We start from the raw sequence: 20,213 nt of genomic DNA, 5'->3' as shown, positions 1-20,213 counted from the left end.
GTGTGCAGCCTTAGTGTTACTGCCAGTGGCCTGAAATCTATTCTGCAACTTAAGAAGACAATTTGCAGTGAAAGCTGTTTCACAATGTTCTGAAAACCTTGGTAGAAAGGCTGAGTTGAGAATAAGGTTCATATTGTTCCTTAAACCTTGAGGTTATTGAACTCCTTAAATCGCTCAATCTTTCTTTGCTTCGACACTCTATTAGATTTCAAAATCCAAAACAGTGGTAGCTCCTTTCTGGTTTATTCTCTCTTTAATGCTGCACTGTTTTTGTATCACTAGGAACTTTACACATTATAGATAAAATGTCAAATTGGTAGCAAAGACATCAAACGATTCATTTCACCATTTAAAAAATGATCAGGAGCTTTCTCCCTGATGCCTTGTTCTGCATCCACCCACGACTGAACAGGTTAAATGGTCATCATTGCTGTTTGTTGGACCTTGCTGTGTATTTCCTAATTCGAATAGCTACTTGCATTTCAAACGTACTTCACCGACTTGAAAGTGCTTTGGGTTGTTCTGCAGACACAAAAGCAGCATAAATATTGCAAGTCTGTTACCTAGGTTTCTCGGTTCCATCGCTTCGCTGCCAATGGCCATCTCAAATTGAGCACAATACAGATCTATGCTAAAGCGGGCAATAATGAACTGCCTGGGGAGAGGAGTGAATCTCTCAATGCCTGTTCGTGTGTGACAAGGGTCAGGACACGGACGGGTAACATGAGGAAGCCCAGCGTGTGGTTGATGGGAGTTTTACTGGCGGCTCTTCCCTCGAGACGCATGAGTCACACAGGCACAGACAGAACTTGGAAGGTCCCCGTGCAGAAAAGCACTGAAAGAATGGTGTTAATGCACTGTAATAGGGGTGATGTCCAATTTATTATGTGCCAGTGAGTTTTTAGGTCAGAATTAAAAACATTCCAGAAATGTGCACTGTGCAGAGAAACATTAAGTGATAATTCACTCAAGTAGATTATTATTTTTGACTCCAGGGATTTATGGGTTGCCTATGTCATGAGCATAATAAATCTCAGTCAGTTGCAGAATTCTGGGATAAATGGATCAGCTAGATTTCAATAGGAGTAACGGGCAATTTATCATCCAGGTGAAGAGTGGTGAGAGAACAACATTATATCCTTCTCAAGGCTGCTGATATGCTCAGGAAAAATGACAATGGCACTGGCTTTATTCCACAAAGTCAATCTTTAAACCCATTGGGCCTGAGGATACAGTTGTTAAAGTTTATTCGTGTGAGGATTTGGGGCTGTGAAAGTCTGTTTGTTCAAATGCAGATTCAGAGGCGCTGGACTGTTGCAAATTCCAGTAGATGTGCCTTTTGTTAAAAATATTTTCCTCTCCTTTCAGTCTTAAGCAGAGTCACAGATTCACACAGCAAAGAATGCAACCCGCTGTAGCCCAAGCAATGTTTTATGAAGTAATACAGTAATTTCCCTGTATTGCACATTCTGTGCTATGGCTAATGGAGGCAAGTCTCCATATGCCTTCTTAATCATCTTATCTACCAGTGAAGCCCCTTTTGGGATCCATGGACTTGTACACCAGGGTCCATCTGTAGCTCAATAGTCCTAGGGGCAATGAGGAACAGAAAGACCTGGTGGAGAGTTGCACAGGCCCCACCTACTGCTCAACAAGGTATTCTATCGTCTGCCTTGTTTGAGACGTTTACTGTGCTAAAGGTAGTTAAACATCTACCTACATCTAAAGGTAGTTATAATTTTACATCTAAAGGTAGTTATAATTTTACATCTAAAGGTAGTTATAATTTAAATGCACTTCAGTGATGTGGTTTGATGCTTTATATTCTGAGCTTTCACTCATTTTGTGCTGTTTGCACAATTTGTTCTTATTTTTTGCATGTTGGGTGTTTGTTGTTTTCTTTCAACAGGTTCCAAGGTGTTTTTTTGTTTCACGGCTGTCTGTGGGAAGATGAATCTCAGGGTTGTATGCTGCATACATACTTTGATATTAAACCTACTTTGAAACTTTGTTAATGAACTATTTGGCTGTGGGAGGAATGGCCATCACTTACTGTCATGACAATGGTGCAGGTGTACAAGTTATACAGGCTCACACACTGGGCTTTAAACAGGCAGACTGTACTGTGTCTGCAATCCTGGGTTTCTGAAGGAACTTGGGAATTCACTTCTACATGAAACTTAACAAATAGGATGTGGTGGTATGGCTGATTATGTGTTGCACCCTAATTGCACCTGGTTTCAGCTCCATAGGTAGCAAGAATCTGAGCAAGGCAGGCTTACATGAAACCATTAATATTTGGTCGTAAGCCATCCAGAGATGTTCTACAGTTTCTGGCAAATGTTCATGGGCCTCAACTCAGCTTCCCTCTACACAGGTGCTGCCCTACCTGCTGAGTTTTTCCAGCACATTGGAGAAGTGCCACCTCGCAAAAAATATCTTATAAAATAAAAAGTTTCTCCCTATTTTAGATACGGTTTGGGAGAAGATTAAGTGGGTGGATATAGCTGTGATGGGATACAAATTCCATGGCCAGTGGAAGGAGATTAATAGACACGTAGAGGCCACAACAAGTGAGATTCATGGGCAACAGAAAGAGGTTAATGAGTGGGTAAAGCTCTTGTTAGGAAAGATTGTTTTAGAATGGTGGAAAGACATTAATAAGTGGGTAAGACTTTACAGAAGGAATGGATGAACTCATGTACTTCTCCTGTCCCATGTTTTTATGCAAGATTGATATTAGATGTACCAACTATCTGAATTGAATGGGCAGACTACAATCAATGGATGTTCTGGGTTCTGATGGATTTGGAACTGTCCCCAGTATTTTGAGTCCTTTGCCATTCTTGCTTCTACAAACAAACCTTCCAATAGTTATTTTTGCTTGGAATTACTTTCTAATATCTTCAGTTTTGTCAAGGTTGTTACTTTTATACAATACTGTCCTACTTCATCTGTTGCTTATTGGATGCACAGCCTCATATTTAGATAACATTTTGCTTGCCAAATAAATATTCATTAGAATAAGGCTTTAAAGGTTACTTTATTACTTGAATATTTTCTTTAAAATATAAAAATGTGAAATTAAATCCCTGAGGAATTTTTGCATGTCATGATTTGAGAGCAAAATATAAATTTCCAAATTCAGTTTCTGTCTTTTTCATCAAACTTCATTCCTTTGAATCTCAAGAGCATTTAATCTTTCCCTCACATTGTGAAAAAATTCCAAACCGAGTAAAACAATTTGCTGCTTTTAATGATACTCCTATTCTCGCATCTTCTCCTGACAATTTTCAACTTTCCTGGGGTTCATAAGGCAAAGTAATGTACTGTGCCCAGGCTATATGGACAGACTTCAAATGTAGGCCTCAACAATGGGGACCGAAGACATTGAAAACTCCATCCTAATTTTTCTCTTTTCCATGTCCAATGATATTTAAAAAGACGGAGGCTACCTAACCCAACAGAGATGTAGTCTAGCATCATCCTGGTTGGATGGTCTCACTCCAGTTCCAGTTTGAATGCGTGCACAGTGAGCTGGCAGTCATACATTGGCTTCCTCAGACTCTGCCTTCCTATTTGCAGACTTCATCCAGCTTGCCCGATGTCCTATGCACCTATCTGAAAGATTAATGGAAATAACTCTTTGTCTTTTGCTGTAATCAGCAAACAGAAAACACGTATGCCAGGCAGCCTCTGTCAGGATCCTTGATATTTAGGTCAAGTAATTTGATGAGTTGTAACACCCTGGGACAAATATTGCAAATTTCTACAATTAAGGTGACTAATGTGATTTCTTGCTAATGTTTTGTGATTATGTACAGAAGGTGTTGGATGTAATGAGTATACTGGCATGTAAACAAATCTAATTAATAACAAATCACTTGCCCCATCATAATATCTTCATTAACTCTGGTCATCTTGCTGTCATGACAATGGTGCAGGTGTACAAGTTATACAGGCTCACACACTGGGCATTAATCAGACAGATTGTACTGTGTCTGCAATCCTGGATTTCTGAAGGGACTTGGGAATTTACTTCTACATGAAACTTAACAGATAGGATGTGGTGGTATGGCAGATGTGTTGCACCCTAATTGCAACTGGTTTCAGCTCCATAGGTAGCAAGAATCCGGGCAAGGCAGGCTTGCATGGAACCATTAATATTGCACATAGCCTCAGTTATAAGGGATCACAGTGGTGGAGGGGGGGAGTTGGTGAATTCACATCTAATTGCATAAGTATAATAAATTACATGTTACTGCATTCATTTCTAAATTTTCTTAGCACCTGTACTTAGGAATCAACTTCCAAAGGAGTACGGAAATATAATTAACCGAACTTCGATAGATGCCTACAATCGATGTGGTAGTATTGGGATAACATCCATTAATCTGGCACAGATTCAGTTTTGTTGCTAAGTTTAGCTATGATGACTTGAACAAAGAGGAAACCTTCAGCGAAGGAAAGGTGAAAATTACTGTGAAGAACACTTTAATATCAATAAGAATGATTGACTGAAGTTCTTGAACTTGTTTAGAGGTGAGCATCTTGCTCATCTGAGAGGCAATCCGGTAAAACACACGATAGTGGATGAATTTGCCATTCTGAAGGTGCTAAGTTTGGACAGCTTCTGAGAGCATGTCTGTGCACTGCAGTGAGTCGCCAACCTGTGCCCATTAATCCTGGTGTGTATCACCAAACCATAGAGTCATAGAACACTACAGCACAGAAACAGACCCTTTGGTCTACTGAGTCCTTGCCAAACCATCATTCTGCCTAGTCCAATTGACCTGTGCCGGACTATAGCCCCCCATACCACTCCCATCCATTTACCTATCCAAATTTCTCTTAAATGTTGAAATCAAACATACATCCACCATTTGCACTGGCAGCTCATTCCACACTATCACCCTCAAGTGAAGAAGTTCCTCCTCATATTCCCCCTTAAGCATTTCACCTTTCACTTTCAACCCATGACCTCTTGTTCTAGTCTCATCCAACCTCAGTGGATAAAGCATACTTGTATTTATCCTATCTATACCCCTCATAATTTTGAATACCTCTATCAAATCTTCTCTCAATCTTCTATCTCCTATGGAATAAAATCTATTCAAATTTCACCTATAACACAGATCTTCAATTTCTGGCAAAACCCTTGTAAATGGTCTCTGCACTCTTTCAATCTTATTTACATCTTTCCTGTAGGTAGGTGACCAAAACTGCACACAATACTCCAAATTAGGTCTCACTAACACCTTATACAACTTCAACATAACATCTCATCTTCTGGACTCAATACTTTGATCGACGAAGGCTAAAGTGCCAAAAGCTTTCTTTACAACCCTATCAATGTATGCTGCCACTTTCAATAAATTATGGACCTGTTTTCCCACGTCCCTTTGTTCTACTGCACTCCTCAGTGCCCTACCGTTCAATGTGTAGGAGCTACTCTGATTTGTCCTACTGAGGTGAAACACCTCACACTTGTCTGTATTAAATTCCATCTGCCATTTCTCAGTCCATTTTTACAGCTGGTCCTGATCTTGCTGCAAGCCATGATAGTCTGTTTACTACCACTCTCTGTCTTCTCCCACTAAGCCAATGTCTAATCCAACTTATTACCTTATCTTGAATGCTGAGTGACTGAACTTTCTTGACTAACCTCCCATGCGCGACCTTGTCAAATGCCTTCCTAAATCCATGTAGCCAACATCCACTACATTGACTTTATCCACTTTCTTCGTAACTTCCTCAAAAACCTCTACAAGATTGGTTAGACACGACCTACCACACACAAAGCCATGCTAACTTTCCTTAATCAGTCGTCAGTCTAAATATTCAGATCTTCAGTCTCTTAGAATACCTTCCAATAACTTTCCTGCTACTGATGTTAGGCACACCAGCCTGTAATTTCCTGAGGCTTTATTCTTAGAGGCTTTCTTAAACAGCAGAACAACATTAGCTATCCTCCAATCCTGTAGTAACTCAGCCATTGTTAAAGATGATTTAAATACCTCTGCTAGGGTGCCTGCAATTTCTGCACTTGCCTTCTGCAGGGTCCAAGGGAACACCTTGTCAGGCCCTGAGGATTTACCCATTCTCTGTAATCTGTATAGAGTCCATGACATAGATGCCATTTTGCCTTACTTCTATACACTCTGTGTCCATCTCCTGAGTAAATGCAGATGCAAAAAAAAAAAATGCATTTAAGGTCTCCCCAATCACTTTTGGCTCCATGCATGGATTAACCATTCTGATCTTCTAGTGAACCAATTTTGTCCCTTGCAATCCTTTTGCTCTTAGTGTATCTGTAGAATCCCATAGGATTCACCTCGTGTCTTCCTTTAGTCCTCATGATTTCTTTCTTGAATGTCCTCTTGCATTTCTTATACTCCATAAGCACCTCACTTTTTCTTACCTGCCTATACTTGCAATTCACCTCCTTTTTGTTTCTTAAACAGGGCCTCAATATCTCTTGAAAACTAAGGTTCACTACACCTGTTATCTTTACCTTTTATTCCTACAGGTACATGCAAGCTTTGTACTCTCAAAATTTCACTTTTGAAAGCCTCCCACTTACCAAATACGAGAGGTGATTGATAAGTTTGTGGCCTAAGGTAGAAGGAGTCAATTTTAGAAAACCTAGCACATTTATTTTTCAACATAGTCCCCTCCTACATGTACACACTTAGTCCAGCAGTCATGGAGCATACAGATTCCTTCCTTGTAGAAGTCGTCCACAGCAGGGGTGATTGATAAGTTCGTGGCCTACGGTAGATGGAGATGAGTTATTAACTTCAGACTTTCTGCATTACCACTCAAAGAGTTGAACTAAACGTGCATGTAATGAGAGCGTCTTGGACCTCCAGGTGGTCCACAGCAGGGGTAATTGTTAAGTTCGGGGCCTAAGGTAGAAGGAAATGAGTTATACAGCTCTCGTTACATGCACATGCAGTTCAACTCTTTGAGTGAAAATGCAGAAAGTTTGAAGTTAATAACATCCCCTTCTACCTTAGGCCACAAACTTATCAATCACCCCGCTGTGGACCATTTCTGGAGGTCCAAGACACCGACTTCTACAAAGAAGGGATCTGTATGCTTCACAACCGTTGGTCTAAGTGTGTAAATGTAGGAAAAATAGATGTGCTTGGCTTTCTAAAATTGACTCCTTCTAACTTAGGCCACGAACTTATCAATCACCCCTCGTACATCTTTGCCAGAAAACAGCCTGCCCCTATCCACTCTTGCCTGATTCTTCCTGATACTATTAAAATTGGCCTTTCTGCAATTTAAAATCTCAGCCCACGGACCAGACACACCTTTTTGCATATTTACTTTGAAACTCATGGCACAGTGATCACTGGATGCAACATGTTCCCCTACATAAACTATTGTCACCTGCCCTGACTCATTCCCTAATAGCAGATCAAGTATCACACATTCTCTTGTTGAGACTTCTATGTACTAGTTAAGAAAACTTTCCTGAACACATTTACAAACTCTACCCACCTTGTCCTTTTACAGTATGGGAGTCCCAGTTAATATGTGGAAAGTTAAAATTCCTTGCTATAATATCCTCATGGTTCTTGCAATGGTTTGCGAACTCCCTACAAATTTGTTCCTCTAAATCCCTTGGACTGTTGGGCGATCAGTAATATAGCCACATTAACATGGTCATATCTTTCTTATTTCTCAGTTCCACCTATAATGCCTCACTAGGCAAGTTCTCCAGGCTGTCCTGACTGAGCACTGCCATGACATTTTCCTCGACTAGTACCACCATCCCTCCCCTTTTAATCCTTCCCACTCTGTTGTGTCTAAAACAAAGGAATCCCAGAATATTGGGCTGCCAGTCCTGCCCCTCCTGCAACCAAGTCTCACTGATAGCTACAATATCATAATTCCAGATGTCGATCCATGCCCGGAGCTCATCTGCTTTTTCTACAATACTTTTTGCATTGAAATATACACAGCTCAGAACATTAGTTGCATCACACTCAACCTTTCAATTCCTGACTTCATTTGAAGTCTTAACAATATCTGTCTCCACAACCTCTCCACTATTTGTTCCCATACCGCTGCAAGTCTAGTTTAAATCCTCCCCCTCCTCCACTGTGCAGTACTAGCAAACCTTCCCACTAGGATAGCAGTCCCCTTCCAGTTAAAATGCAAACCGTCTCTTCTGTATAGTTCCCACCTTCCCTGGGTGAGAGCCCAATGATCCAAAAATCTTATGCTCTCCCTTCTAGACCAACTCCCTAACCACATGCTAAACTGTATAATCGTCCTATTTCTGGCCACACAAGCATGTGACATGAATAGCAATCCTGAGATCATAACCCTGGAGGTCCTGTCCTTTAAATTAGCACCTAAGTCCCTGAACTCAATTTGCAGAACCTAATTACTCTTCCTACTTATGTCAGTGGTACTGACGTGGACCACGACCTCTGGCTCTTCACTCTCCCACTTAAGAATGCTGAGGACTCGATCCAAGATATTGCAGACCCTGGCACCCGGGAGGCAATATACCATCTAGGAATCTGTTCTCATCGACAGAATCTCCTTTCTATTTCCCTAACTAATAAATCCCCTATCACTTCTTTCCCCTTCCCTTCTGAGTCACAGAGTCAGACTCAGTGCCAGAGACCAAACCGCTGTGACTTTCCTCAGCTAGGTCATTCCCCCACCCCAACAGTATCCAAAGTGGTACTGACTAAGGAGTATTCCTGAACACATCTGACCAAACTCTTTCACATCCAGCCTTTTTATAGAATGGGAGCCCCAGTCAATATGTGGAAAGTTAAAAATCACCTACTATCATATCCTTATGTTCTTGCAACAGTCTGCAATCTCTGTATAAATCTCTTCTTCTAAACCCCACGGACTATTGGGTAATTTATAATATAATACCACTGACATGGTTACACCTTTCTTATTCCTCATTTCTACCCATAAAGCCTCACTAGATGAACTCTGCAGTCTGTCCTGTATGATTACTGCCATGACACTTCCCTTGACTAGTGATGTCACTCCTCCTTCTTTAATCCCTCCTGCTCCATCAACTAAAAAACAATGGAGCCCTGGAACATTGGGCTGCCTGTCCTGCCCCTCCAGTAACCAAATCTCACCAATGGCTACAATTTCATAATTTCACGTGCTGATCCATGCCGTAAGCTCAATCACCTTTTCTGCAATATGCCTTGTATTGAAATATATGCAGCTCAGAACATTTGTCCCACTATGCTCGACCTTTCGATTCCTAAGTTTGTATGTAGGCTTAGCAATATCTTTCTCTACAACCACTCCACTATCTGTTCTGGTGCTCTGGCTCCAATCCCTTTGGAGCTCTAGTTTAAATCATTGCTCCTCCCCCGTGCAGCACTAGCAAACCTTCCCGCTAGTATATTTGTTCCCCTCCAGTTAAGGTGCAAACCATCCCTCCTGTTCAGGTTCCACTTTCCCTGGAAGAGAGCTCAATGACCCAAAACCCTGAAGTCTTCCCTCCTGCACCATCTCCTTAGCCACATGTTAAACTGTATGATCTTCCTTTCTCTGGCCTCCGTAGCACGTGGCATGGGTAGCAATCCCGAGATCACAACCCTGGAGGTCATCTCTTTTAACTTTGCACCTAACTCTCTGAACTCACTTCGCAGGACTACGTAACCTCTCCTACCCATGTCATTGGTACCAATGTGGACCACGACCTCTGGCTGTTCACCCTCCCACTGTTCACCATCGGGCCATGGACTCGATCCAAGATGTCCCTGCCCCTGACACCTGGGAGACAAAATACCACCAAGCAATCTCATTCTTGTCCATAGAACGTCCTTTCTGTTCCCCTTCCCAATGAATCACTTATTACAGCTCATCTCTTCACCCCCCCCCTTTCATTCCAAGCCACAGACTCAGTGCCAGAGACCTGACTGTTGTGGTTTTCCTCTGCTAGATCATCCTCCCACCAATAGTATCCAAAGCAGTATTCTTGCTGTTTAGAGGAACAGCCACTGGGGTTCTCTGCACTCACTGCCTACCCTCTTTTCTGCTCCTGACAGTCACCTAGTTACCTGTGTCCTGCACATTGGGTGTAACTACCTCCCTATATGTCCTGTCTATCAACCCCTCAGCCTCCTGAATGATCTGGAGTTCATCTAGTTCCAGGTCCACCTCCTTTAACACTGTCTGTTGGAAGCTACAGCTGGATGTACTTCTTGCAGGAGTAGTCATCAGAGACACCAGAGGGTACCCTGTCTTCCCAATAGAGAAGCATTCCACTATCCTGCCTGGCAACCCTGTTGCTCTAAAATGCAACAAGAATAGAAGAATACAGAAAAAAAATCTACTTATGGTTTACGCTTCTCCTCATCAGATCTTTGATAAGCCAAAGCCTCAACTCCCGACTCAAACACTGGCCCACTCTCACAATGGCTGCTCTGCTAAACCCAACTTCTTTTTCTTGGATCTTGCCAAATGCCTAATTATGCACAATCCAATGGAACTTGGGAGCTGTCGCACAAAACACGTTGGCAGCTTCCGCTCTTGTCTTTAAAACTCACTCTTCCTCTACGCCAGGGGTGTCAAACTCATTTTAGGTCACGGGCCGGATTGAGCAAAATGCAGCTTCATGCGGGCCGGATCAGTCGGACGTGTGCGAACGCAGCTTTCGTTGCCTCCGTTTTTTCAGCCTGCTCTCATGTGTCTCAGTCTCTGCTATAACTACAAAGTGTTTCACTTTACAAATTCCGTTTCTTATGAAGAAGACTGCCGAGCAAGACTGCCGAATAAACACTAAAAACCCTGAAAACCTGGTACCTGAATAAACTCAGCATTAGCCATATCATACGCCATAGGCGCTTCGATTACTGGGGCCAGCTTTAATAGTAATTAGATATTATCTCGCGGGCCAAAGATAATTCCACCGCAGGCCGGATTTGGCCCGCGGGCCTTGAGTTTGACATATATGCTCTACGCAATCCAATGTTTCCTCAGGAACTATGGCATGCAAAGTGATTGTGATGCCTTCTTACTTATGTGCTTGCTGCCTGTAGACAGCACCAAGCTTCTGCTGTGTGGATGTGCACATCTTTATGAGTCTAAAGGACTTAAAATATTCCTGCCCTACTTAAACAGGGTGGCCCAGGAGCGTAGTGATTAACTCAACACATTAAAGTGGTGTATGAGATGTCCAGGGAGGGGTAGTACCTCTGGTGTTAGGGCTTGTCGTGTTCATTCTGGGACAGCTCACTCACCTTTGGTCCCCACCCGACACCCAGCTCTCCCCTGTGGCTCCAGGTAGCTGTTTGCATGTGACAGTGGCCACATCCCAGTACACCACTTCAACGGTTGGGGGGGGGGGGGTGCTAAACCAGGTGAGGGTAGCCGGCAGCCTCATACCCCAGTGAGTTAGGGACATGCCTGTCCCAGCATTTGCAGTCAGTCCTGGTGGACAGGGTGGATGAGATCTACAGTGAGATCCAAAGGCCAGAAAGGCAACACCTTGTGGAGAGCAAAGGGCACGATACGGCACAGTCATGCACCGCGAGCTTGTTCATGCCACTGGACTTGGGCTTCCGAGGTCAAGAGACTGGAAATGCCCCAGTGCAACGGCTTTCCTACTTTAAAAACCCTCCCTCACAGATTTCCTGTCATCATTGGACACGATGGACGACAATTGTTACAGTGCCAGCTATGAGAGCGGGTTTTGATTTCTGCTGCTTTCTACAAGGTGTTTGTCCATTCTCCCGTGACCGTGTGGATTTCTTCCAGCTGCTCCAGTTCCCTAGCACATTCGAGAGACGTACAGTTTGAGCTCGGAGTTAGGGTTACTGAGTTGTGGGCGTGCTACGTTGCTGCTGGAGGCATGGCAGCACCTGTGGGCTGTCCCCAGCACAATCCTTCTTGATTTGATTTGATCCAAATAACACACGTTTGAATGTACATGTGAGAAAATAAAGTTAATCTAAAACCTGCCTGTAACTCTCAAAGGGGGAGTGTATTTTAGTTGCATCTGGTGGTGTTAGTGGATGTAAAATGTCATTCTGACCTTTAACAATAATATCACAACACTGGAGCATGGTGGCACTGAGGTCTTCCTGCTGAACTGGAGGACTTTATGGGGGTGATGGGAAGAACGGGAAATTTGCCCAATCCGTAAGGAGCAGGGCAAAAGCCATCTACAAAAAGACCCTCTGGCAGTGGAAGCAGATAGCTGTGGAGTCAAATCCCCAGAACTTGGGGACAGTTCAAGGAAAAATAAATCAATCTTCTCACATAAGTGATTCAAGGTCAGTGAATGCGCCTCCAAATGTCAAATCCAAGCAACTGCATCGCCTGTCTCAAACTCTACTCGGTGTTCACTGACAATCTCTAGTGAAGCTAAATACCCCTAACCCGCACACCCATACCTCTTAGACTGCACACCTGCCAAGCACTCACCAACTAGCGCATTATATCAGCACTCACTAACAAGAGAAAATCTGCAGATGCTGGAAATCTGAGCAACGCACACAAAATGCTGGAAGAACCTCAGCAGGCCAGGCAGCATCTATAGAAAAAAGTACAGTCGACAGTCCTGCTGAAGGGTTTTAGCCTGAAACATCGACTGTACTTTTTTTTCTATAGATGCTGCTTGGCCTGCTGAGTTCCTCCAGCATTTTGTGTGTGTTGCAGTGCTCACTGGGTGCTTACCTCCTTTTTGGTAGACACGAAGGTGCACATAGGGGGCAGTGGCAGCTGACCCGTGGGGGATGTGAAGCTGTAAGTTATTCCACAGGGAGGAGGCTTGCCGTTAGCAGAGCATCTGCTGGTGAGGTTGGAGCTGGTGGCATCTTCTTTTACATTTGCTTCAGATTTCACCTCTGCTTGCTCACTTCCAATTTACAAGCTGCAAACACTGTAAGCATGCACCTCTCAGTTAACTCCCTTCCTTTCATCACCCTATACTGCCGCCAAGTCCTTCAACCTAGTCATGGTCTGAAGGAGAACAAGATGACAGTGTAGATAAAGGAACATGAGACTGTTGGTATCACAGTCTCAAGCATCAATTTTGATGAACAGTCTTCCACCTGAAACACAGCTCTTTTCACAGATGCTATCTGACCTGATGAACGTCCGCAAATTTTTCTGGCTTTCTCCACAGTTCCGATATTGATACTGTGGATAGTATAGATACTAGTTCTGAGGCAGATGAGGAGGTAACAGGCACATATGCTGCTGGGACAGGGAGAAAGGAGGGCACAGGTGGCAGCTTTGAGGGGTAAGGTGGTACATGTTCTTTTGTGAACATTTCAGATGGGCATTACAATAATGCAGCTGAAAGAAGACAGTTAATGGGTATTAAGAATTCAATGCTCAAGGCACCTGGAAGCCTGAAAGAGAGCCCAAGTGGAATATTGTGAAGAATGGATGAGTTTGGCAGCTTTCTACAGTTCATTCTTTTGTGCCAGTGGTGGGCAACTCCATTACCACTCGCTGGGCACACATGAACGGTCTTCTGGATGCACATTTATGATAACCAAGGGAAGATAGAAGGCAGGCATTATGAATGCATGTGGATGACTAATTGATGTATCCATGCAACATGGCATATTGTAATTTATGCATATTGTTTGTACGGTTTACTTTGTGCTGGCTAATACTTTTGTAAGGTAATGAAGCAGATGTCGTGATGGTGGGAAAGAAAAGTCAATTGTTGAAGAGCTGATGGACAGGGAATGGAAGGTATTTTTTCTAACTAATTTTGTTTTCGATTTCACAGTTACTTGTAAAGCCAATAGTTACTGCCAGTAATTAATTGTCTTTGAGAAGGTGGTGATAAACCTCCTTCTTAAATCTCTGCAGTCCTTCTGGTGAAGGTACTCACAAGTTCAAAGTAAACTTTATTATCACAGTACAAACACGTCACCACAAACAACCCTGAGATTCTCTTTCTTTGGGCATACTTAGCAAATCTATAGAATTGTAAACAGGATCTGTAAACTGTAAACAAACCGTGCAAATGCAGATAACAAACAGCAATAAATAACGAGCAGGAAATAACAAGATAAAAGAGCCCTTGAATGAGTGTAGTTATTTCCTCTTGTTCAAGAGCCTGATGGTTGAGGAGTGGTAACTGTTCTTGAAGCCGGTGGTGCGAGTCCTGAGGCTCTTGTACCTGATGGCAGCAGCGAGAAAAGAGCATGGCCTGGGTGGTGAGGATTTTTGATGATGGATGCGGCTTTTCTACCGTAATGTTTCATGCAGATGTGCTCAATGGTTGGGAGGATTTTACCCGTGATTTTGCCCAAAAGTGCTGCTGGGGACAGAGTTTCTGCATTTTGACCCAGTGACAATGAAGGACCAGTGATGTACAAGCAGTAGCCACTTTATTAGGTCCACCCGTTCACCTGCTTGTTAATGCAAATATCTAATCGGCCAATCATGTGGCAGCAACTCAATGCACAAAAGCATATAGGCATGATCAAGAGGTTCAGTTGCTGTTCAGACCAAACATCAGATTGGAGAGAAATGTGACCTAAGTGACTTTGACAATGGAATGATTGTTAGTGCCAGGCAGGGTGGTTTGATTAACTCAGAAACTGCTGATCTCCTGGGTTTTCATGCACAACAGTCTCCGAAGCTTACAGAGAATGGTGTGACAAACAAAGAAGCACATCCAGTCAACAGTAGTTCTGCTGGTGAAACTGCCTTGTTAGTGAGAGAGGTCAGAGGAGAATGGGCAGACAGGTTCAAGCTGACAGGACGGTCTCAGTAATCCAGTAACCATGCATTACAACAATGGTGTGCAGAAGAACATCTCTGAATGCATAACATGCCAGAAGTAGATGGGCTACAGAAGACGTGGACATATATTGGGTGGCCACTTTATTAGGTACAGGAGTGTATTTCCAAGTCAGCATGGCCTATGACTTGGAAGTTGAAGGTGACGGTGTTTCCATGTGCTTACTGCCCATGGTCTTCTTGGTGGTGGCAGCCGCAGGTTTGGGAGGCACTGTCAGAGTAGCCTGAGTGACTCTTGGCAGAGCATCCATGGACAGTGCACATGGTAACCCTTGTACACGGGGTAGGGAGCAAATGCACATTTACAGTGGTGGGTGCGACCCCAATCAATCAATCAGGCAGGCTACTTTGCCGTGAATGGCACCACGCCTCTTGTGTGCTAGAGCTGCATTCACTCAGTCAAGAGGAGAGTATCACATCACACTCCCAACTTCAGTATTGCAAACGTCGGATGACTTTCGAGCACAGTATCAGTGAGAGTCACCCACCAGTTGATTCCCAGCTTCTGATCTACCTTAGTAGTTAACACACACAAATGCTGGAGGAACTCAGCAGGCCAGGCAGCATCTGTGGAAAAGACGTTTCGGGCCGAGACCCTTCATCAGTTGACTACGCTCTTTTCATAGATGCTGCCTGGCCTGCTGAGTTCTTCCAGAAATTTGTGTATTTTGCTTGGATTTCCAGCATCTGGAGCTATTCTCTTGTTTGCATTTGTAGTTACAATTTTTCCCTGACTGGTCCTGTTAGATATCTGAACAGTGGTGAGCATATTGATATTACATTAATGATGGGCCAAACCTTCTTCATAGAATTCTTCTTTTCTCACCTATTAAACTTCTATTAAACTCTCACTGCTGCCATAATTGAGTGAAATGCAGAGTTTTCCATTCCAAAGTCAATGCAGCTCTGCATTGAGAACAAAACCACTAGTGAGCTGGCCATATAATTCATGAGTAACAAGCAGCCCTGTGGCTTTCAGTGGTTGGAAACAAATTGAATTATCCTGCATTCATCACTCTGATGCCATTTATTTTTCTCATGCTATGTTCCAGAGAACACTCTTGCAATCGACTTCAAATGACTCTGCATAAATAAGCAGCATCACAAAAGGATCGAAACCTTTTACAGAGATGCAGGTTCTGAGGTAATGCGGGAAAATACATGGTTTCATTTACATCTCTCTTAAAACTAAGGTTTGAAACTAACAGCATGATAATCTTTGTCCTTCTGGTCAAAGATGATGAAGCCCTTAGTTCCTGTCATTCCCTGGTTAGGTGTGAATGTAGCAAAAGTATTCACGCTGCCCTCTATATCCAGCTTTGAAGCCTCCAGAAATCAATAGCTAATCTCCCACAGGTTTACTACAAGTGAACCAGCAGAGAAAGCAAGGGGGTGTTAAAAGAGTTGTTGATAGCTTCCATTATTAAAATTAAGAAAGTGGATTAAAGATCCTTTGACTGGGTGAGTGATAGGAAGTTGTGCGCTGAATACTTCAACAATATGTGCATCTGGAGTTAGCAACATTTTCTAATCTCAGCATTTATAACTGCAATTGCATGACATTTTCCCATTTCCCTCTCCCAGGTTTCCTCTGATCTTCTAGAATTAAAGAACATTTAAACAGTGTTTTAATCCAACAAGTGCGAACATATGTAAAAATAGCATGTGAAAAGAACACTCCTGGAACATAAACAATAGGTAATTTAGACAGATTTTGGACATCAAAAACTGCTGCTGGTGAACGTCAGGGCAGAAATGTGGTTCAGGATGCATTTGCAAGATCAGCATTGGAGTTAACATTTCAGGTTGAAGAATCTTCAAAAGAAGTGAGGAACTCTTTCCACAGAAATTGTCTGGTCTGCTGGGTGTTCTCAGCATTTGCTGCTTTAATTCGAGTTCTGTCTGCACTGTGTTTATGGACCATAGCTGGGGTCCATTTCTAAGGAGACCATAAAGTGAGATAGGAGAAATTCCCTTGAGGTTTCCTACCTGTGATAGTTTATTCAGTGTCAATGACTGAAGATTGCTTCTCTTTTCTTTAAAAATATATCCTTCCCAATTTGCCTTCATCTTCAACGGTGCCCACTTAAGATCTGATCAGATCTTCAACATCAATCAGTGATACAAACAGCTTATTCAAAACCTTAGATGTCACCAGCTTCTTCGCAGTTTGGCAGAAATTTAGATGAAATGATTAAGGAGATGGAAGCAATTTATTTCTTTGACTCCACATCCAACTTTCTCTGCCTATATCTCCAAACTCAAGCTGTGCAGAAGCTTGGAGATTTCAGTTAAGAATTTAGCTGCAAGATCATCCCCTACATCATAATGTCTAGTTACTTCCACAGTTTCCTGTTATCCCTTTCCAATCAAAACTTTCTTTTCCTGCCTTCAGTAACACAAGATCTGATCTCTCCAATACTCAGTGACTTCTTAATCTCTACCTATTCCTACAGGACTAAATTTACTACTACCCTGCTCTGAGCTGCCTTCCTCGTTAACCCCATCCTCATAGACCCATACTGACTTCCTGCCTCTCAATGCAACAATATCAAACTTCTCAACTTCAGACAGCTTCACACCATCACTCCACATCTGACCAAGTTCCCATTACACACTTTCATTCACACACTGCTGAGGTCCATTCCTCACCCATTTCAGCTGATGACTTTGACTTTAAAACACCATGGCTTAGAAATTCAATTATGTAATGCATTTCAGTTACTATATCCTAAGGACTTTCTACAGGGCACAATTGAGAGTATCCTGACTGGCTGCATCACTGCCTGGTATGGGAACTGTACTTCCCTCAATAACAGGACTCTGCAGAGAGTGGTGCGAGCACCCCAGCACATCCGTAGATACCCACTATTTAGGACACTTACAGAGACAGGTGCGTGAAAAGGGCCTGAAGGATCATTGTGGACCCGAGTCACCCCAACCACAAACTGTTCCAGTTGCTACCATCTGGGAAACGGTATCACAGCATAAAAGCCAGGACCAACAGGTTCCGGGACAGCTTCTTCCACCAGGCCATCAGACTGATTAATTCATGCTGATACAATTGTATTTCTATGTTATATTGACTATCCTTTCGTACATACTATTTATTACAAATTACTATAAATTGCTCATTGAACACTGAGACAGAGACATAACGTAAAGATTTTCACTCTTGATGTATGTGAAGGATGTAAGAAATAAAGTCAAATCAATACATTTTCAGAGATTTTACATTCAAAAGTTGACCTGACCTGAAATGAAACATGACAGTGAACTTTTCCAACTTTATGCATCATCACAAAATTAAATCATGACTTTCTTCCAGCTGTTTGCCCTACCACATTAGGAAACACCAGATTTAATTCTTGCATCAGATTTCCATCAGTGGTGCATGAGATCTTATTCTCCATACAATGTATATATTAAAACACTGCAACTGAGAGATCTTACCCCACAGTTTTGTAAGTGACCATTACTGGATCCTTCCAGGACAAATAGGCTTTAAGGGCATATTGCTCAATGGGCTTCTTCTACCGCAGGGGCTATATTGACTTTCAATTTCTCAATGGCCTTCAAATCAGAATCAGAAATAATTTTATAATTACCCTCCTATATGGCATGAAATCTATGGTTTTGCAGTAGCAGAAGAGTGAAAAATCACTTTAAATTACAAAATAATTAAATAGTGCGAAAAAGGAATGAGTGCAAAGTTCAAAGTAAATTTATTATCAAAGCATGTATATGTAACATATACTACATTGAGATTCATTTTCTTGCTGGCATTTACTGGGAAAAATAAATACAACAGAATTTATTAAAAACTACTCAAGAACAGAGTAGACTGACATACAACCAATGGGCAAATGAAGACAAACTGTGCAAATAAAAGAAGCATAATACTGAGAACGAGTTGTAAAAAGTCCTTGAAAGTACATCAGTAGGTCGTAAATTCAGCTCAGAGTAGTGTTGAATGAAGTTATCCATGCCTGATGTTGATGGGGTAATAACTGCTCCTGAACCTGGTGATGTAGGGTCTAAGGCTTCAGTACTTCCTGTCCAATGGTGGTAGCAAAAAGAGGTCATGATCCAGATGCTGTTTTTAAAAAAATGATGAATGGGGCTTTTTGTGGCAGTGCTCAATGTAAATATATTCAGTGGTAGTGAAGGCTTTGCTAATGATGGACTGGGCTGCATCTACCGCTTTCTGCAGTCTTTTTCATTCCTGGGCATTTGTGTTTCCATATCAAGCCATGATGTACTGGTTAGGCACAGGAGTACGTTCAGCCAGAGACTCATTCCACCGAGATGCAACACCAAGCGTCATCAGAAGTCATTCCTGCCTTTGGCCATCAAACTTTACAACTCCTCCCTTGGAATGTCAGATACCCTGAGCCAATAGGCTGGTCCTGGACTTATTTCCATTTGGAATAATTTACTTATTATTATTTAATTATTTATGGTTTTATATTGCTATATTTCTACACTATTCTTGGTTGGTGCGGCTGTAACGAAACCCAATTTCTCTCCGGATCAATGAAGTATGTCTGTCTGTCTGACCGACCCCAGTTAGGATACTCTCCACTGTGCATCTGTAGAAGTTGCTCAAAGTTTTTGGTGACATGCTGAATCTATGCAACCATGTAAGAAAGTAGAGACACTTTGTGATGGCATTTACATGACACTCCACAGACAGATCCTCTGAAATGTTAATCCCAAGGAATTTAAAGCTACTGACCCTCTCCACCTCTGTTCCTCTAATGAGGATTAGCTCATGGATCTCCCATTTCTTCCCACTGTAGTTGATAATCAGCTGTTTGGGTTTGCTGATGTTGAGTGAGAGGTTGTTGTGTGGCACCACTCAAACATACTTTCAACCTTCAACCTGTAAGTATGCCGAATCATCACCATCTTTGCTTCAGACACCACCAGTGGTGTCACCAGAAGACTTGAGGTAGTAGTATCCACAGAGGGTTCAAAGAGTTGATGATGGAGGGAGAGAAGCTCTACGCATTACCAATCTCACAACGTCACTGTCCTCCCTAAAAAGCTGCAGAAACCCAGTGCCTGACATCTTCAGATGCTCTAAGCTGGTAAATTGTCTTAATAGCATCACACGTACTGAGGTGCAGTGGAAAACTTTGTGCTGCATGCCATTCATACAGAAATTTAATGACATCAGTACATCGAGGCGTTACAATAGAAAAACACCAACAACAGCAGGAACTCTTGATTTTACTCGTCCTTTGACCACAGGCACTGAGGCCAATTCACGTAGCTGAAGCATCCCCTCCGCAGATCAATCATTACAGTGCAAGTGCAAGTTATATGGATGTTACCAGAACACATTGCGAATGTCAGTTATTTATTACAAGGTAATATTTACTTTCATAAATAATAGAATAGCATCTCAAATACACATCAGGGATAGGTAT

The 20,213-nt window shown here is 42.4% G+C and overlaps 1 protein-coding gene across 10 annotated transcripts in view; it reads right to left on the bottom strand.

The window, feature by feature from the left end:
- Positions 1–20,213, bottom strand: part of sema6bb (sema domain, transmembrane domain (TM), and cytoplasmic domain, (semaphorin) 6Bb) — a 533,030-nt gene that overhangs the window by 308,193 nt on the left and 204,624 nt on the right. The window contains exon 1 of one of the 10 annotated variants that reach the window (XM_073068720.1): positions 18,232–18,299. The exons of the other annotated variants lie outside the window; for them this stretch is intronic. The gene's annotated coding sequence lies outside the window, so the exon portion shown is untranslated. Of the gene's footprint in view, positions 1–18,231; positions 18,300–20,213 lie in introns of those variants that run through there. 10 annotated transcript variants of the gene reach the window in all.

This window comes from Hemitrygon akajei, chromosome 16, assembly GCF_048418815.1.
Source record: "Hemitrygon akajei chromosome 16, sHemAka1.3, whole genome shotgun sequence".
In the NCBI taxonomy this organism is placed as follows: domain Eukaryota; kingdom Metazoa; phylum Chordata; class Chondrichthyes; order Myliobatiformes; family Dasyatidae; genus Hemitrygon; species Hemitrygon akajei.
The sequence above is the reverse complement of the archived record's forward strand: the minus strand, read 5'-3'. Positions and strand labels throughout refer to the sequence as shown.